This window comes from Pan troglodytes, chromosome 11 (assembly GCF_028858775.2).
Source record: "Pan troglodytes isolate AG18354 chromosome 11, NHGRI_mPanTro3-v2.0_pri, whole genome shotgun sequence".
Classification (NCBI taxonomy): Eukaryota; Metazoa; Chordata; class Mammalia; order Primates; family Hominidae; genus Pan; species Pan troglodytes.
This window is the reverse complement of record NC_072409.2, coordinates 93,728,604-93,746,272: the sequence shown is the minus strand read 5'-3', so window position 1 is coordinate 93,746,272 and position 17,669 is coordinate 93,728,604.

Below are 17,669 nucleotides of genomic sequence, written 5' to 3'. Positions count from 1 at the left end.
AGAGCCAATTCTGGCATCAGACTGCCTAGATTCAAATCCGGCTCTGCTCTTGGATTTGGGCAAGTGATATAAGTAAACTCTTTGTGACTCAGCTTTTAAATCTGAAAATTGGGATACTAATAGTGCCTACTTATAGACTGTTATGCATATTAAATGAGTTAGTGAATGTATAGTATTAAAACTTTTTCCTGGCATAAAATAGGAACTATAAGAGTGTAAACTATTATCTTTTTTATCTGCCTAGTGGAAAAACATTTCCAAGCTCAAGGTTCAAGGCACCCCCTGCTTGGATGATGTAGGAGATGTACTCTGACCACTTCTTGTTTTTTACTTCTCTTTTTCTGGGTCCTATATAAACCTTCTTCTTTCTGTTGATGTATTTAATTCTTATAGCCACAAATTTAGATTTTGATAAATTAGATAAATGTTTTCTCCTGCATTATTAAGTGATTAGGATTATGTGAAGTTTGTCCCCTTTTCTTGTTGTCGTTGTAGTGGTCATGTGTGTGCCTAAGTGTCTGTGGGTGCCTGCATGTGTGAGTTGAGGTCCTGAAATGTGGTATTACAGTCTCCCTGATAACTTAGGTGCAGTTGCAACTTTCCAGACATTTATTTTCTGACTAATCTTTCTTTTTGGATAATTTCTACAGATTTTTGCTTCTGTCATGTGAAATTTTACTAGTATATTGCTCAAAAGGTAAACATGGCACTGTTCCTGGTAATGGGTGGGAATGGGATGACCTAACCTCTTCCAAATGTGTTTACAATAGAAGGATTATTAGATGAGTTTAGGAGAGGCTGCTGGATGGCTCAGAGATAGGGACAATCCACATGGATTCAAGGAAAATAATGCTTAGTTAGTATATGAGGAGCATGAGGTCCTAATGGAAGCATTACTTTCCAAGTATAGGGACTGTATCAGAAAACATTTCCTGCTCACAGTGAAATAAATAAATAGATCAAAAGTGGATATAATATACCCTCTAGGGCAGTAAATTAAAATGATACCATAAAGTAAATTTTCAAAATGTGCTGCTGATGAGACCAACATGGCCATCCTAATTAGTCATAGGCACCAAGGTGTTTCTCAAGTTCCCCCAAAGTGATCAGGGTGTGTGCCTTAGAAAAACAGAACAGTCATAGTTTAACACTCATATGATAATGTCATGTGGTTGAAACAGATCCAGTTATAGAAATGGAGTCTGGAAAAGTGAATGCCGATAAATAAAGCCTTTTCATCAGGCAGCCAGAAGTTCTCAGAATTCAAGGTAATTTGATTCTGAGGACAGGCCCCAGTTGACTGCATAGAAATAACTATCTAGGAAAAGGACAATCCATTCAGATACTCTACTCTATGGAAACGATTGATTAAGAGCATGCATGTCCAGCTGTTTTAATTCTGTGCTCACAAGGGCACAGACTGAGGTGCTGTTTGTTCTACTGATTGTTCATACCCAGCAGGAGAAAGTCATTTGTGCAAATGTCTGTTGATAGTGGTACTGTTAGTTGAACTTTCTATCTGGGGCAGATCACACAGGGCCTAGTAGGCCACAGTAGCGATTTGGAGGGTTGGGAAGCCATTTGTGTATTTCAAAGGAGGAAGTGAGAGAAAAATGTGGTGCTATTTATAGATGTATAAAATGTGAAATTGGAAACATCATCTGCTTGAACTATTTTAAATTTTAAAAAGAGTCATTTGTTTTTCATTCACCAAAACTTTGGAAACACCCTAAAATAGTGTGTGAATATACATGAATTGGCTCATGTGACCGAAGCCTGGAAATTCAGATAACAGTTGATACTGTAGTATTGAGCCTGAATTCCACAGGGCAAGAGGCTGGAGACTCAGCCAGGGTTTCTGTGTTGCAATCTTAAGGTGAATTTCTCCCTGTTCAGGAAACCTCAGTCTGTGCTGTTACAGCCTCCCACTGATTGGATGAGGCCCACCCACATTATGGAAGGCAACCTGCTTTACTCAAAGTCTACTAATTAAATGTTAATTGTATCTAAAAAATAGCATCACAGCAACATCTAGCCTGGTGTTTGACAAAACACTTGGCACCGTCAACTAGCCAAATTGACACAGAAAATTAACCAGTCCAGATAATAAAGAATTTATGATATCACCCTCAGTTTAGAGGTGACTTTGTTAGCCAGGAAAGGCAATTGACTGTTTTTGTTTTAGGCCTGCAATCAGTAAGAGAGAGGACCGCTCTTCTTATCAGCTTCACACTTGGAAGGGGAGGCATAAGATAGCTAGAGCACTTTATAGCCCCTTGGAAGTCTAAGGTGATAAGCATGATTATTTGAACACAACCCTTTTTGTCCTATTATCATGCAACCTTTTTATTGTGTGATAAGTCAGTGATAAGGGCTGATGTCCCCTAACTTCATTATTGACATTAAAGAAACTTACTAATTGATGTTTTTATTAATTTGCTAATTAAAAAATGAATGCCTTCATTGCTAGTGAACAATCTTTTCTTCTTAGAAGGCAATATTTACAAAACCCATGTGACCATGTTTAAAGAAGATGAAAAAGAATATTGGAATGAATTTTGGAAGGTCGTTAACAATTTTGTTTGAGGACAGAAAAGGGAGCGTTTCCTTCTTACTTTCTAGTTTTAGAAGTCTTTCCCTGTACATTGTGGAGTCATGGTGATAAATATACCATGGTTGGTGATAAACATACCAAACAACAGAGAAACCTAATATATATACAGCCCCAAGCTTATTAAATATCACCTAAGATTGACAAGAAAAAAACTAGTTTCTTAGAAAAAAATGGTATTTATTTACTTATTTATTACTTTTTTTTTTCTTTTAAAGAGACAAGATCTTGTTCTATTGTCCGGGCTGGAGTATAGTGAAATGATCATAGCTCACTGTAGCCTCCAACTCCTTGGCTCAAATGATCCTCTCACCTCAGCCTCCTGAGTTGCTGGGACTACAGCTGTGTGCCACCATATCCAGCTATTTTTTTTATTTTTTGTAAAGGTGGAGTCTCACTATGTTGCCCAGGCTGGGCTTGAACTCCTGGGCTCAAGCGATCCTCCCACCTCAGCCTTCCAAGTAGCTGGGACTACAAGTGTTTGCCACCATGCCCAGCTAAATTTTAAAATTTGTTTGGAGGTGGGGTCTTGTTATGTTGCCCCAGCTGGCTCATTATTTAATTATAAGACAGTTAAAGGTCACTTTGTGATGCATTATTTCAAACAAAAATAATCATAACGATTTCTAATAATTTTCCATAAATTTTAATTTAAACTCTGACTCAAATTCATTCAGATCAAGTTTCAATAAAATAAATAGCATCAAGAGCAAATGGTATATTATCAATTGATAGTGTCCAGTGCTAATAAACATGAGTTTGAGTCTGACATGAGCCATTTGGTTTCAAGGCCTATGCTTTAGGTTACATTCCAAGGTTTTAGCCTATGTTTCTACCCCTCTGAAATATATCCTTAGCCACTAAGGGAACGTAGCAAGAGGTTATGGGTAAATGAATATGTGCAAATGCTCCTGTGAGAAAACAACTCAGACTTACAGGCAGTTGAGATGTAGTGGTGGGTAAATTATGTCATTGCTATGTCATGGATGAATATGAAGAGGTAGCATCATCCTTTCTGTCATTAAAAAAATGACATTTTAACTTTCTTTTGAAATCAGCTAGCAAGTAATGCATTTATTTGTGTGTATCAAAGTATACAATAAAGGTTGCTACTATTGTTTATTAGATGTTTAAGATCTTTTTTCTCTCTCATCTATATTACTTACAAATTGTTGAGACTGAAAACTGAACTTCTAACTAATTCTATTCATTATCTGATCTTGAACATTACTCATCCATATGCAGGATTTGTGTAAATGAATGTTTTTTCTTTGTTTATGGGACCTAACTTAAATAATGGTTCCATTGTGACACTCTTGTGCAGTGAAATGGAAGTTTCTGTGAGTCTAAGATTTGCTGAGGGCCTCCCATAGGCCAGGCACTGATGTAGAAATATTTAGGTCAGGCACGGTGGCTGACGCCTGTAATCCCAGCGCTTTGGGAGGCCGAGGCAGGTGGATCACTGAGGTCAGGAATTAGAGACCAGCCTGGTCAACATGGTGAAACCCTGTCTCTACTAAAAATATAAGAAAGTAGCTGGGCGTGGTGGCACATGCCTGTAATCCCAGCCACTCGGGATGCTGAAGCAGGAGAACCGTTTGAACCCGGGAGGCAGAGGTTGCAGGGAGCCGAGATCACGCCACTGCACTCCAGCCTGGGCGACAAAGTGAGACTTCATCTCAAAAATAAAAAATAATAAAAAAAGAAATATTTAAAGCAGTCCTCTGCCCTCTAGGAGTTTACAATCTCATGGGGGACCCAGGAAAAGGAACACTTGTAATATATTTTAAACAATGATATAAAAGGGTTTTGCACAGAATTATGCTTCCTCTTCTAGCTTTTCTCACACCACCCACAAATGCTTTGTCATAGGCCCTATTATTTTTGCCTGCTCAGCGTTCCTTGCATCTTCTCTACCAGGACCCCAATTTTCCTTTGTGAATCATACCTTTCCAATTATGATCTGTCATTTGAAGTATACCAGGCTGTCATTCAAGGTTGACTGTATTCCTTTAACCAAGGGACAGATATTTGACCCAAGAGAGGCTAACCTACATCTCTTCCACCAACTTGAGTCTTAGTCAGTGACTTAAGAAGTGAGAGTGGTTGGAGGCTTAATTCCCATGGTCACATCCTAAAGAGATTATCCAACCTGCCTTGACAACCGGTACTTCCTAGTCCTGCATGAAACCTAGTTGTTAAAGTTTACTTTGATTTTGTGAACAAGCTACTTCATCCCATATCTTTCCATAAATTCCTTAAAAATTTTAGTTTACATTATTTTAAAACAAAGGATCCCTGATATGATCGGAGATTCAATAGCAAAGCTCTCTCTAATTCTCCTTTTTCCGCCTATACCTTCATCCTGTCCTCATGAAAATTGCATTCATTTTTCTTCCATTGTCTACATTTTGCCTCTAGAGTATAGCGATTGCCATTTGAGGAAGATTCTTAGCCCAATTGAGGCAGATTTGGATTTACTCTTATATTAATCTTATTGGGTGGGAATTAGAATGATTATTTTTGAGAGTCAATTGTACATATTCTATCTCATTTAACTATTACAATAAATCTATGGATAATTATCTCAATTTTATAGTTAAGGAAACAGTAGTTCAGATAGGTTAAGGAAATGGTTCAAGTTTATCTACCAGGAATGTGTCAGAAGCTTAATTTGAACACACATCTATCTGACTTCAAAACTCAGACTTTTCTTGGGGATTCCCTGCCATCTGACATCACAACTTTGTTATTTTGAAAACATCACTTTCCTTACCTCTGTGAATCTTAGTTTCATTGTCCATAAAATGGGAGTATGAATACCTATGACATATAGTTGATGATTAAATTGGAAAATATACAGACAGCCCTTAACCTTTGTAGGTGGTCAAAAATGTGGATGCTTTCTACTTCACATGTTACCAAATTTGATTTATAAGACTGGTGAATTCTTTTGAATTACGGTGAATTTAAAATCTTGATTGAACTAGTCATTTCTAGTTATAGCATACTTTAGCAAAATTTTCACCAGAACATCTAGCAGCCAAAAAACATTAAATTCCATTATGGTCTCCCCATTCCCTCTATCCCTATACCTTCCCAACTACTGGGAAAAATGCTAACAAACAATAAAACATCTGTAGTAGAACGTCAATGACAAAGGCCATTCATAAATTCAAACTCTTAGTAAGTGGAAATTCCTCTTTGCATATTTGCCCCTGGGATTACATATTTGCTTATTGTGTTTCACATGTCATTTATCAGCTTAAAAAATTTAACTAATTTTTATAATATTTTAGAATTTATATATATTCAGACATTCTTATATATGTGTGTGGTATATATATGTGTGTATATTTATGTGTGTGTGTGTATATATATGTGTATGTGTGTGTGTGTGTGTATGTATATATATAGTCCTATAAGTTTAGAGGGAATTTTCAGTATAGCAGTGGAAATAATAGCAGTTCTTCCTCACAGTGTTGTTGTGAGGCATAAATAAATAATATGTGATAATAGTGCTTAGTGCAGAGTAAGTGCTCAGTAATTGCTAGCTATGATTATTAGGACAGTTATATTTCCAGCATTTTGAACATAATTGATGCCTAGAAATTTTTTGTTGAATAGTTAACAGTCACAAGAAAAGGTTTCATGAGATAGGTTAGTAGTTGAAAAGAAAATATTTTACATTTTACAATGTTTAAATGCAAAGTGTGGAAGAGGAGTAGAATTCAATTTAAAGGTTTTGTTTCTTTTAAATCTAGCAAACTTTTCTGGTGTGAGATGTGATTATTATTGACTCAAATGAAGCTTTCGGTTTTAGCTTCAGGTGTGAGTTTCGCTCATTTTCCTTGCTGCCAGGAAGTAATGCCTGTACTGATAGTTTGAGAGGGAAGTCATACTTTTGAAATGCACCACATTCTAAAGGTAGTTCATTATCCTCACAACTGTAAATGAAACCCACATCCTTTTCTTCTGGCCAAGGTAATGGTAAAAACACCGCAGAAAATACGTTTTGTAGGCATGTATTTTATACACTTTGGTCAAAGGGACATTGTTGTGAGAATCACATGTTTAGAGTGGGTGGATGAGGCAGAAGAACTACAGCTTTAGTAGCATCAGATACCAATGCGGAGCTCTATCTATTTGTGAATGGGGAGTCTGAGGAGGGGGTAGAGTAGGAAGGCTAGAAAGGCTGGGGAAGGAGAGATGTGAGGAATTCAATGGAACCAAGGTAAAGGCAGTAGGAATAACTGAAAGCATGATAAATCATGGTCTATTGGAGTAAATTTAAGGTTTACACATCAGGGAAAGAACTTATACACAATACTTGTGGTGATACTGGCAAGGATACTGGAGACTGGGTCAGAGTTAAGAGTTCAGAGCTGAGTAAAGAACATGAGGATGTGACAGCACACACCTGATGGCCTAACTCTCTTTATGTGTGCAGATCATGCATGGCAAGTCCACTGCTAAAGCAGACCAAGCAGCTTAATGCTCTGAGGCAGGAAACATTAATTCCTGAGGCAAGTCTTGCTATATGTAAGCAGAAGACTCATATCAGTTTGGAAGGCATGAGAAATTCTCATAAACAACAGGCTTCATCTTCTATAATAAGATATTTATGTACTACTGTCTACTCAAATATATAGCAGAATAAGAGACCAAAAGTGAAACTAAACAAGAGAAGTATCATCGTATCCCATCATAATTGTCTTCTCCACCTCTGTCCCCAACTATGATGAGGAACATGTTACAGGATATATCAATGGTAGGAGCAGTATTTTAGATGGCAAGTTTTTGTAGATTGATGTTGACACAAGTTATACAAATAATTGATTTCTGCATTTACAACTGAGGTATTGGGTTCATCTCACTGGGGCTTGTTGAACAGTGGGTGCAGGACAGTGGGTGCAGTGCACCGAGTGTGAGCCGAAGCAGGGTGAGGCATTGCCTCACCAGGGAAGCACAAGGGGTCAGGGAATTCCCTTTCCTAGCCAAGCAAAGCTGTGACAGATGGCACCTGGAAAATTGGGTCACTCCTACCCTAATACTGCGCTTTTCCAGTGGTCTTAGCAAACGGCACACCAGGAGATTATATCCTGCGTGTAGCTTGGAGGGTCCCACGCCCATGGAGTTTCACTCATTGCTAGCACAGCAGTCTGAGATCGAACTGCAAGGTGGCAGTGAGGCTAGGGGAGGGGCGCCCGGCATTGCTGAGGCTTGAGTAGGTAAATAAAGCAGCCAGGAAGCTTGAACTGGGTGAAGCCCACCGCAGCTCAAGGAGGCCTGCCTGCCTCTGTAGAGTCCACCTCTGGGGGCAGGGCATAGCCAAACAAAAGGCAGCAGAAACCTCTGCAGACTTAAATGTCCCTGTCTGACAGCTTTGAAGAGAGTAGTGGTTCTCCCAGCATGCAGCTGGAGATCTGAGAATGGGCAGACTGCCTCCTCATGTGGGTCCCTGACCACGAGTAGCCTAACTGGGAGGCACCCCCCCAGTAGGGGCAGACTGACACCTCACATGGCCAGGTACCCCTCTGAGATGGAACTTCCGGAGGAACGACAAGGCAGCAACATTTGCTGTTCAGCAATATTCGCTGTTCTGCAGCCTCCGCTGCTGATACCTAGGCAAACAGGGTCTGGAGTGGACCTCCAGCAAACTCCAACAGACCTGCAGCTGAGGGTCCTGACTGTTAGAAGGAAAACTAACAAACAGAAAGGACATCCACACCAAAACCCCATCTGTACGTCACCATCATCAAAGACCAAACGTAGGTAAAACCACAAAGATGGGGAAAAAACAGAGCAGAAAAGCTGAAAATTCTCCAAATCAGAGCACCTCTCCCCCTCCAAAGGAACGCAGCTCCTCACCAGCAATGGAACAAAGCTGGATGGAGAATGACTTTGACAAGTTGAGAGAAGTAGGCTTCAGATAATCAAACTTCTCCGAGCTAAAGGAGGAAGTTCAAACCCATTGCAAAGAAGCTAAAAATCTTGAAAAAAGATTAGACGAATGACTAACTAGAATAACCAGTGTAGAGAAGTCCTTAGAGGACCTGATGGAGCTGAAAACCATGGCATGAGAAATATGTGATGAATGCACAAGCTTCAGTAGCTGATTCAATCAACTGGAAGAAAGGGTATCAGTGATTGAAGATCAAATGAATGAAATGAAGCGAGAAGAGAAGTTTAGAGAAAAAAGAGTAAAAAGAAACGAACAAAGCCTCCAAGAAATATGGCACTATGTGAAAAGACCAAATCTACATCTGATTGGTGTACCTGAAAGTGACAGGGAGAAGAGAACCAAGTTGGAAAACACTCTGCAGGATATTATCCAGGAGAACTTCCCCAACCTAGCAAGGCAGGCCAACATTCAAATTCAGGAAATACAGAGAATGCCATAAAGATATTCCTTGAGAAGAGCAACTCCAAGACACATAATTGTCAGATTCACCAAAGTTGAAATGAAGGAAAAAATGTTAAGGGCAGCCAGAGAGAAAGGTTGGGTTACCCACAAAGTGAAGCCCATCAGACTAACAGCACATCTCTCAGCAGAAACTCTACAAGCCAGAAGAGAGCGGGGGCCAATATTCAACATTCTTAAAGAAAACAATTTTCAACCCAGAATTTCATATCCAGCCAAACTAAGGTTCGTAAGTGAAGGAGAAATAAAATCCTTTACAGGCAAGCAAATGCTGAGAGATTTTGTCACCACCAGACCTGCCCTACAAGAGCTCCTAAAGGAAGCACTAAACATGGAAAGGAACAACCGGTACCAGCCACTGCAAAAACATGCCAAATTGTAAAGACCTTCAATGCTAGGAAGGAACTGCATCAACTAATGAGCAAAATAACCAGCTAACATCATAATGACAGGATCAAATTCACACATAACAATATTAACTTTAAATGTAAATGGGCTAAATGCTCCAATTAAAAGACACAGACTGGCAAATTCGATAGAGTCAAGACCAGTCAGTGTGCTGTATTCAGGAGACACATCACACATGCAGAGACACACATAGGCTCAAAATAAAGGGATGGAGGAAGATCTACCAAGCAAATGGAAAACAAAAAAAGGCAGGGGTTGCAATCTTAGTCTCTCTTAGAACAGACTTTAAACCAACAAAGATCCAAAGAGACAAAGAAGGCCATTACATAATGGTAAAGGGATCAATTCAACAAGATGAGCTAACTATCCTAAATCTATATGCACCCAATACAGGAGCACCCAGATTCATAAAGCAAGTCCTTAGAGACCTACAAAGAGACTTAGACTCCAACACAATAATAATGGGAGACTTTAACACCCCATTGTCAAATATTAGATCAACGAGGCAGAAAGTTAACAAGATACCCAGGAATTGAACTCAGCTCTGTACCATGCAGACCTAATAGACATCTACAGAACTATCCACTCTAACTCAACAGAATATACATTCTTCTCAGCACCACATCACACTTATTCCAAAATTGACCACATAGTTGGGAAGTAAAGCAAATGTAAAAGAACAGAAATTATAATAAACTCTCAGACCACAGTGCAATCAAACTAGAACTCAGGATTAAGAAATTCAACTACATGGAAACTGAACAACCTGCTCCTGAATGACTACTGTGTACATAATGAAATGAAGGCAGAAATAAAGATGTTCTTTGAAACCAATGAGAACAAAGACACAACATACAAGAATCTCTGGGACACATTCAAAGCAGTGTGTAGAGGGAAATTTATAGCACTAAATGCCCACAAGAGAAAGCAGCAAAGATCTAAAATTGACACCCTAACATCACAATTAAAAGAACTAGAGAAGCAACAGCAAACACATTCAAAAGCTAGCAGAAGGCAAGAAATAACTAAGATCAGAGCAGAACTGAAGGAAATAGAGACATAAAAAACCCTTCAAAAAAATCAATGAATGCAGGAGCTGGTTTTTTAAAAAGATCAACAAAATTGATAGACTGCTAGCAAGATTAATAAAGAAGAAAAGAGAGAAGAATCAAATAGACTCAATAAAAAATGATAAAGGGGATATCACCACTGATCCCACAGAAATACAAACTACCATCAGAGAATACTATAAACACCTCTGTGCAAATAAACTAGAAAATCTAGAAGAAATGGATAAATTCCTGGACACATACCCCTTCCCAAGACTAAACCAGGAAGAAGTTGAATTTCTGAATTGACCAATAACAGGCTCTGAAATTGAGGCAATAATTAATAGCTTACCAACCAAAAAAAGTCCAGGACCAGATGGATTCACAGCCAAATTCTACCAGAGATACAAGGAAGAGCTGGTACCATTCCTTCTGAAACTATTCCAATCAATAGAAAAAGAGGGAATCCTCCCTAACTCATTTTATGAGGCCAGAATCATCCGGATACCAAAGCCTGGCAGAGACACAACAAAAAAAGAGAATTTTACACCAATATCCCTGATGAACATTGATGCAAAAATCCTCAATAAAATACTGGCAAACCGAATCCAGCAGCACATCAAAAAGCTCATCCACCATAATCAAGTGGGCTTCATCCATGGGATGCAAGGCTGATTCAACATATGCAAATCGATAAATGTAATCCGGCATATAAACAGAACCAAAGACAAAAACCACATGATTATCTCAAGAGATGTAGAAAAGGCCTTTGACAAAATTCAGTAGCCCTTTATGCTAAAAACTCTCAATAAATTAGGTATTGATGGGATGTATCTCAAAATAATAAGAGCTATTTATGACAAACCCACAGCCAATATCATACTGAATGGGAAAAAACTGGAAGCATTCCCTTTGAAACCTGGCATACGACAGGAATGCCCTCTCTCACCACTCCTATTCAACATAGTGTTGGAAGTTCTGGACAGGGCAATCAGGCAAGAGAAAGAAATAAAGGGTATTCAAATAGGAAAAGAGGAAGTCAAATTGTCCCTGTTTGCAGGTGACATGATTGTATATCTGGAAAGTCCCATCGTCTCAGCCCCAAACCTCCTTAAGCTGATAAGCAACTTCAGCAAAGTCTCAGGACACAAAATCAGTGTGCAAAAATCACAAACATTCTTATACACCAATAACAGTCACACAGAGAGCCAAATCATGAGAGAAATCCCATTCACAATTGCTTCAAATAGAATAAAATACCTAGGAATACAACTTATAAGGGATGTGAAGGACCTCTTCAAGGAGAACTACAAACCACTGCTCAACGAAATAAAAGAGGACACAAACAAATGGAAGAACACTCCATGCTCATGGATAGGAAGAATCAGTATCATGAAAATCGCCATACATCCCAAGGTAATTTATAGATTCAATGCCATCCCCATCAAGCTACCAATGACTTTCCTCACAGATTTGGAAAAAACTACTTTAAAGTTCATATGGAACCAAAAAAGAGCCTGCATCTCCATGTCAATCCTAAGCCAAAAGAACAAAGCTGGAGGCATCATGCTACCTGACTTCAAAGTATGCTACAAGGCTACAGTCACCAAAACAGCATGGTACTGGTACCAAAACAGACATATAGACCAATGGAACAGAGCAGAGCCCTCAGAAATAATATCACACATCTACACCCATCTGATCTTTGATAAACCTGACAAAAACAAGAAATGGGGAAAGGATTCCCTATTTAATAAATGGTGCTGGGAAAACTGGCTAGTCGTATGTAGAAAGCTGAAAATGGATCCCTTCCTTACACCTTTACAAAAATTAATTAAAGATGGATTAAAGACTTAAATGTTAGACCTAAAACCATAAAAACCCTGGAAGAAAACCTAGGCAATACCATTCAGGACATAGGCACGGGCAAGGATTCCATGTCTAAAACACCAAAAGCGACGGCAACAAAAGCCAAAATTGACAAATGGGATCTAATTAAACTAAAGAGCTTCTGCATAGCAAAAGAAACTACTATCAGAGTGAACAGGCAATCTATGGAATGGGAGAAAATTTTTGCTATCTACTCATCTGACAATGGCCTAATATCCAGAATCTACAAAGAACTCAAACAAATTTTCAAGATAAAAACAAACAACCCCATCAAAAAGTGGGTGAAGGATATGAACAGACACTTCTCAAAAGAAGACATTTATGCAGCCAACAGACACATGAAAAAATGTTCATCATCACTGGCCATCAGAGAAATGCAAATCAAAATCACAATGAGATACCATCTCACACCAGTTAGAATGGCAATCATTAAAAAGGCAGGAAACAACAGGTGCTGGAGAGGATGTGGAGAAATAGGAACACTTTTACACTGTTGGTGGGACTGTAAACTAGTTCAACCATTGTGGAAGACAGTGTGGCGATTCCTCAAAGATCTAGAACTAGAAATACCATTTGACCCAGCCATCCCATTAATGGGTCTATACCCAAAGGATTATAAATCATGCTGCTTTAAAGACACATGCACACGTTATGTTTATTGCGGCACTATTCACAATAGCAAAGACTTGGAACCAACCCAAATGTCCATCAATGATAGAGTGGATTAAGAAAATGTGGCACATGTACACCATGGAATACTATGCAGCCATAAAAAAGGATGAGTTCATGTCCTTTGTAGGGCCATGAATGAAGCTGGAAACCATCATTCTCAGCAAACTATTGCAAGGACAAAAAACCAAACACCGCATGTTCTCACTCATAGGTAGGAATTGAACAGTGAGAACACTTGGACACAGGAAGGGGAACATCACATTCCGGGGCCTGTTGTGGGGTGGGTTGAGGGGGGAGGGATAGCATTAGGAGATATACCTAATGTAAATGATGAGTTAATGGGTGCAGCACACCAACATGGCATATGTATACATATGTAACAGACCTGCACGTTGTGCACATGTACCCTAGAACTTAAAGTATAATAAAAAAATTTTTTTGTTCCCATTTATCACTGATGGATGCATTGACTTGTTTAACAAGAACAAAGTGCTTCCTTTAAAATGTGATAAAAAGCATTAAAATTTGTTGAGATTTTTAAAAATCTTGATTTTAATCACAGCTGTTAACCTATTTCTAGAATTCATGTAGTCACATCTAATGTTAATAAAAAAGGAAGAGAATGTGTGCGGGGTCCAGAGGAAGGGAGATAACTCAAAAGCCAGTGATATTTTGCAGTTTAACAATATGAGTAGTGAGAAAAATTTTCCTCCCTTTGAAGATATAATTCTGTCTGAATTCTTTAGAACAATGTTTTTGTATTTATTAAATATATTTATTAGTAAATACTAAAATTATTCCTTTGACATTTTAAAAACTTTATTGTGAAAATCTAACATATACCAAAAATATGTTACATTTTTCAGAAAAAAATCTGTACATTTAGATTAGGTTATAGAGAAAAATTATAAATTTAGATTTATAGATTATAGTTAAATTTATAGTTATATTATAGAGGAAAAATATGTTAAATTATCATGGACATTCTCAATCAGCTGCAAGAATTATCAGCATTTTGACAATCTTATTTCATTTAGTTTCCCACTTTTTTTTTGAAGTATTTAGGCAGATTCTAAACACTGCATAATTTCACCCATAAATACTTCACTGTGCATTTCTAACTGAAAGAACATATTTTATGTATGAACTGTTATCACCATAACTTACAAAATTAACAATATTTTAATCTAATGTAATATTGAATCCATATTTAAATTTACTGGATCGTCTCACATATTTTTAACCATATATCCCATTTATTAGAATTAAGCAAAGTCAATGTGAAGATTGGAAATCATAAAAGACACTTGAAGAAACATTTATACTAATGGTAATGTGATGAAAATGATAATGAGGATAATGATAGGCTTGTGATTATTGTAGCAAAAATAATTATTGTCCTTGGTATTAAGCTGCAAAAATCTTTGGTCTTAAATTACATTCTTTAGAAAGTCAATTTAAAAGTTTTAGCTTTTTAGTTTTTAGTAAAACTTTGATTTCCTAAAAAAAAATCTAAGAATCTTGGGAAATAAATCATAATTTCATCACCCAATGGTAAGCACTCAACATCCTGGGATATTTCCCACAGTCTTCTTTGTGGATATATGCATATGATATATGCAAGTGTGTGTAATGTGCATAAAACTAGGATTTCCGAGGAGGCCAAGATGGCGGACCTAGAAGCAGCTATGGTCCATGGCACTCACAGAGAGGAATGAAAGGGGTGAAAAAATATACCACCTTTAACTGAAATATCCAAGTACTTGCATTGGGACTGACTAGAGAAACAACTCGACCCCATGAAAAAAGCAGGGCAGGGTGACAGCCCACCCAGGAGTGACACGGAGCCAAGGGAACTCCCACTCCCAGCCAAGGGAAGCAGTGAGTGAATGTGTGATCCCAGGTAACCATGCTTCTCCCATGGATCTTTGCAACTCGTGGTTCAGGAGATCCCCGCCTGAGCCCATGCCACGAGGGCCTTGATTCCAACACACAGAGCTGTATGGAGTCTCAGCAGAGCAGCTGCTCAGGCATGCACAGAGACCCAGGAGCTTTGCATACTCCGGCCCCAGGATCCCCAGCAAAGGTGTCTGCAACTCAGACAAGGCAGGATGTCTGTACATAACCCTAGGAAGGGGGCTGAACCCAGGGAGCCAAATAGCATCAGCGTGCAGGCCCCACTTCCATGGCACCTCACAAAATAAGACCCACTGGCTTGGAATTCCAGCCAGCCACTAGCAGCAGGGTAGGGCCTGCCTGAGATGAGAGGCAGCCCCTGGGAAGAGAGGCAGGCCACTATCTCTGCTGTTTGGTTAACTCAGCCATTCCGGTCTGCAGGCTTCGGAGAGTCCAAACTTTTCAGACGAGGAAGGGTCCCCCCAGCATAGCATAGCTGCTTTGCCAGAATGTGGCCAGACTGCTATTTTAAGCGGGACCCAGATACATTCCTCCTCACTGGGAGGGACCTCCCAGCTGAGGCCTCCAGCTACCCCTGGCCACATATATTCTACAGACAGAGCTCTGATCTCTCAATGGGACAGAGTGCTGCCCATGGCCCTCTCCATGGGGAAAGGGCCGCCACCTTGGTTGTTTGGACAACTCAGCCTGCAGGCTTCAGAGAGTCCAAGCCAACAGAGGCAGGGGCAGCTCCCGGGAACAACAACTGTTTTGTCAAGGACAGACTGCGTCCTTAAGTGGGACCCTGATTCACTCTTCCTCCAGGGGAAGATCCTCTTAGAGCCTTTGGCCACACCTGCTCGTGTTGTATAGCCTGCAGAGTTTTAATTTCTCCTTGGGTTGGAATGCTTGGGGGGCAGGGCAGGCCGCCACCTTGGTTGTTTGTCTGCTTCAGCCAGTCCAGCCTGTGTGCCTTGGTGAGCCCAAACCAACTGGTGGCTGAAGGGATCCCTAACACCACACAGCTGCTCTATCAAAAAGCAGCCAGACTGCTGCTTTAAGCAGATCCCTGATCTCGTTCCTCCTGACTGGGTAAGACCTCCCAACTGGGGTCACAGCAGACACCTCCTACAGGTGTGTTTGGGCTGGCAACATGTCAGTAACCCCCTGGGATGGAACTTTCAGAGGAAGGGGCAGGTTGGCATCTTTGCTGTTTTGCTGCCTTCACTGGTGATACCTCCAGGTATGGGAAAAGCTGAGGCAATTAGGGTCAGGAGTGGACCCTAAGCAAACTACAGCAGCCCTATAGAAAAGTGGCCAGACTGTCAAAAGAGAAACAAACAAACCACCTCCACCTCCACCACTACCACCACCACCACCAACACCAACAAGAACAACAATAACAAACGACAAAAAGCCCATCCAAAGGTCAGCAATCTAAAAGCTTCAGGGTAGATAAGCCCATAAAGATGAGAAAGAATGAGCACAGAAATGCTAAAATCTCAAAAAGCCAGAGTGTCCCCTTTTCTTCAAATAAGTGTAACACCTCTCCAGCAAGTGCTCAGGACTGGGCTGAGGCCGAGATGGCTGGAATGACAGAAGTAGGTTTCAGAATATGAATAAAAAGCGACCTCACTGAGCTAAAGGAGTATGTTGTTACTCAATGCAAAGAAACTAAGAATCATAATAAAACAATGCAAGAGGTAACAAAAAAAAGTAACCAGTATGGAGAGGAACATAATTGATCTAATAGAGCTGAAAAACATACTACAAGAACCCCACAATGCAATCACAAGTATTAATAGCAGAATAGACCAGGTGGAGGCAAGAATCTCAGAATTTGAAGACTACCTTTTTAAAATAAGACAGGCAGACAAGAAGAGAGAAAAAATAATAAAAAGGAATAAACAAAACCCCCAAGAAATATGGGATTGTGTAAAGAGACCAAATCTACGAATCATCAGGGTACCTGAAAGAGACAGGGAGAATGGAGCCAATTTGGAAAATATACTTCAGGATATCATCCAGGAAAACTTGCTCATCCTAGCAAGACAGGCCAACATTCAAATTCAGAAAATTCAGAGAATTCCAATAAGATACTCTATGAGAAGATTATCCACAAGACACACAATCATCCGATTCTCCAAAGTTGAAACGAAAGAAAATTGTTAAGGGCCAGAAGAGAGAAAGGCCAGGTCACTTACAAAGAGAAGCCCATCAGACTAACAGTGAACCTCTCAGTGTAAATCCTACAAACCAGAAGAGTTTGGGGGCCAATATTAAACATTTTTAAAGAAAAGAAATTCCATCCCAGAATTTTATATCTGGCCAAACTAAGCTTCATAAGCAAAAAAGAAATAAGATCCTTTTCGGACAAGCAAATGCCGAGGGAATTAGTTACCACCAGACCTGCCTTACAAGAGTTCCTGAAGGAAGCACTAAATATGGAAAGGAAAAACCATTACCAGCAAGTACAAAGACACACTGAAATACACAAACCAGTGACACGATGAAAAAACCACACAAACAACTCTGCAAAATAAGGAGCTGTCATCATTATGACAGGATCAAATCCACACATAACAATACTAACTTTAAATGTAAATTAGCAACATAGGCTCAAAAATAAAGAAATGAAGGAAAATTTACCAAGCAAATGGAAAACAGAAAAAAGCAGGAGTTGCAATCCTAGTTTCTGACAAAACATATTTTAAACAAA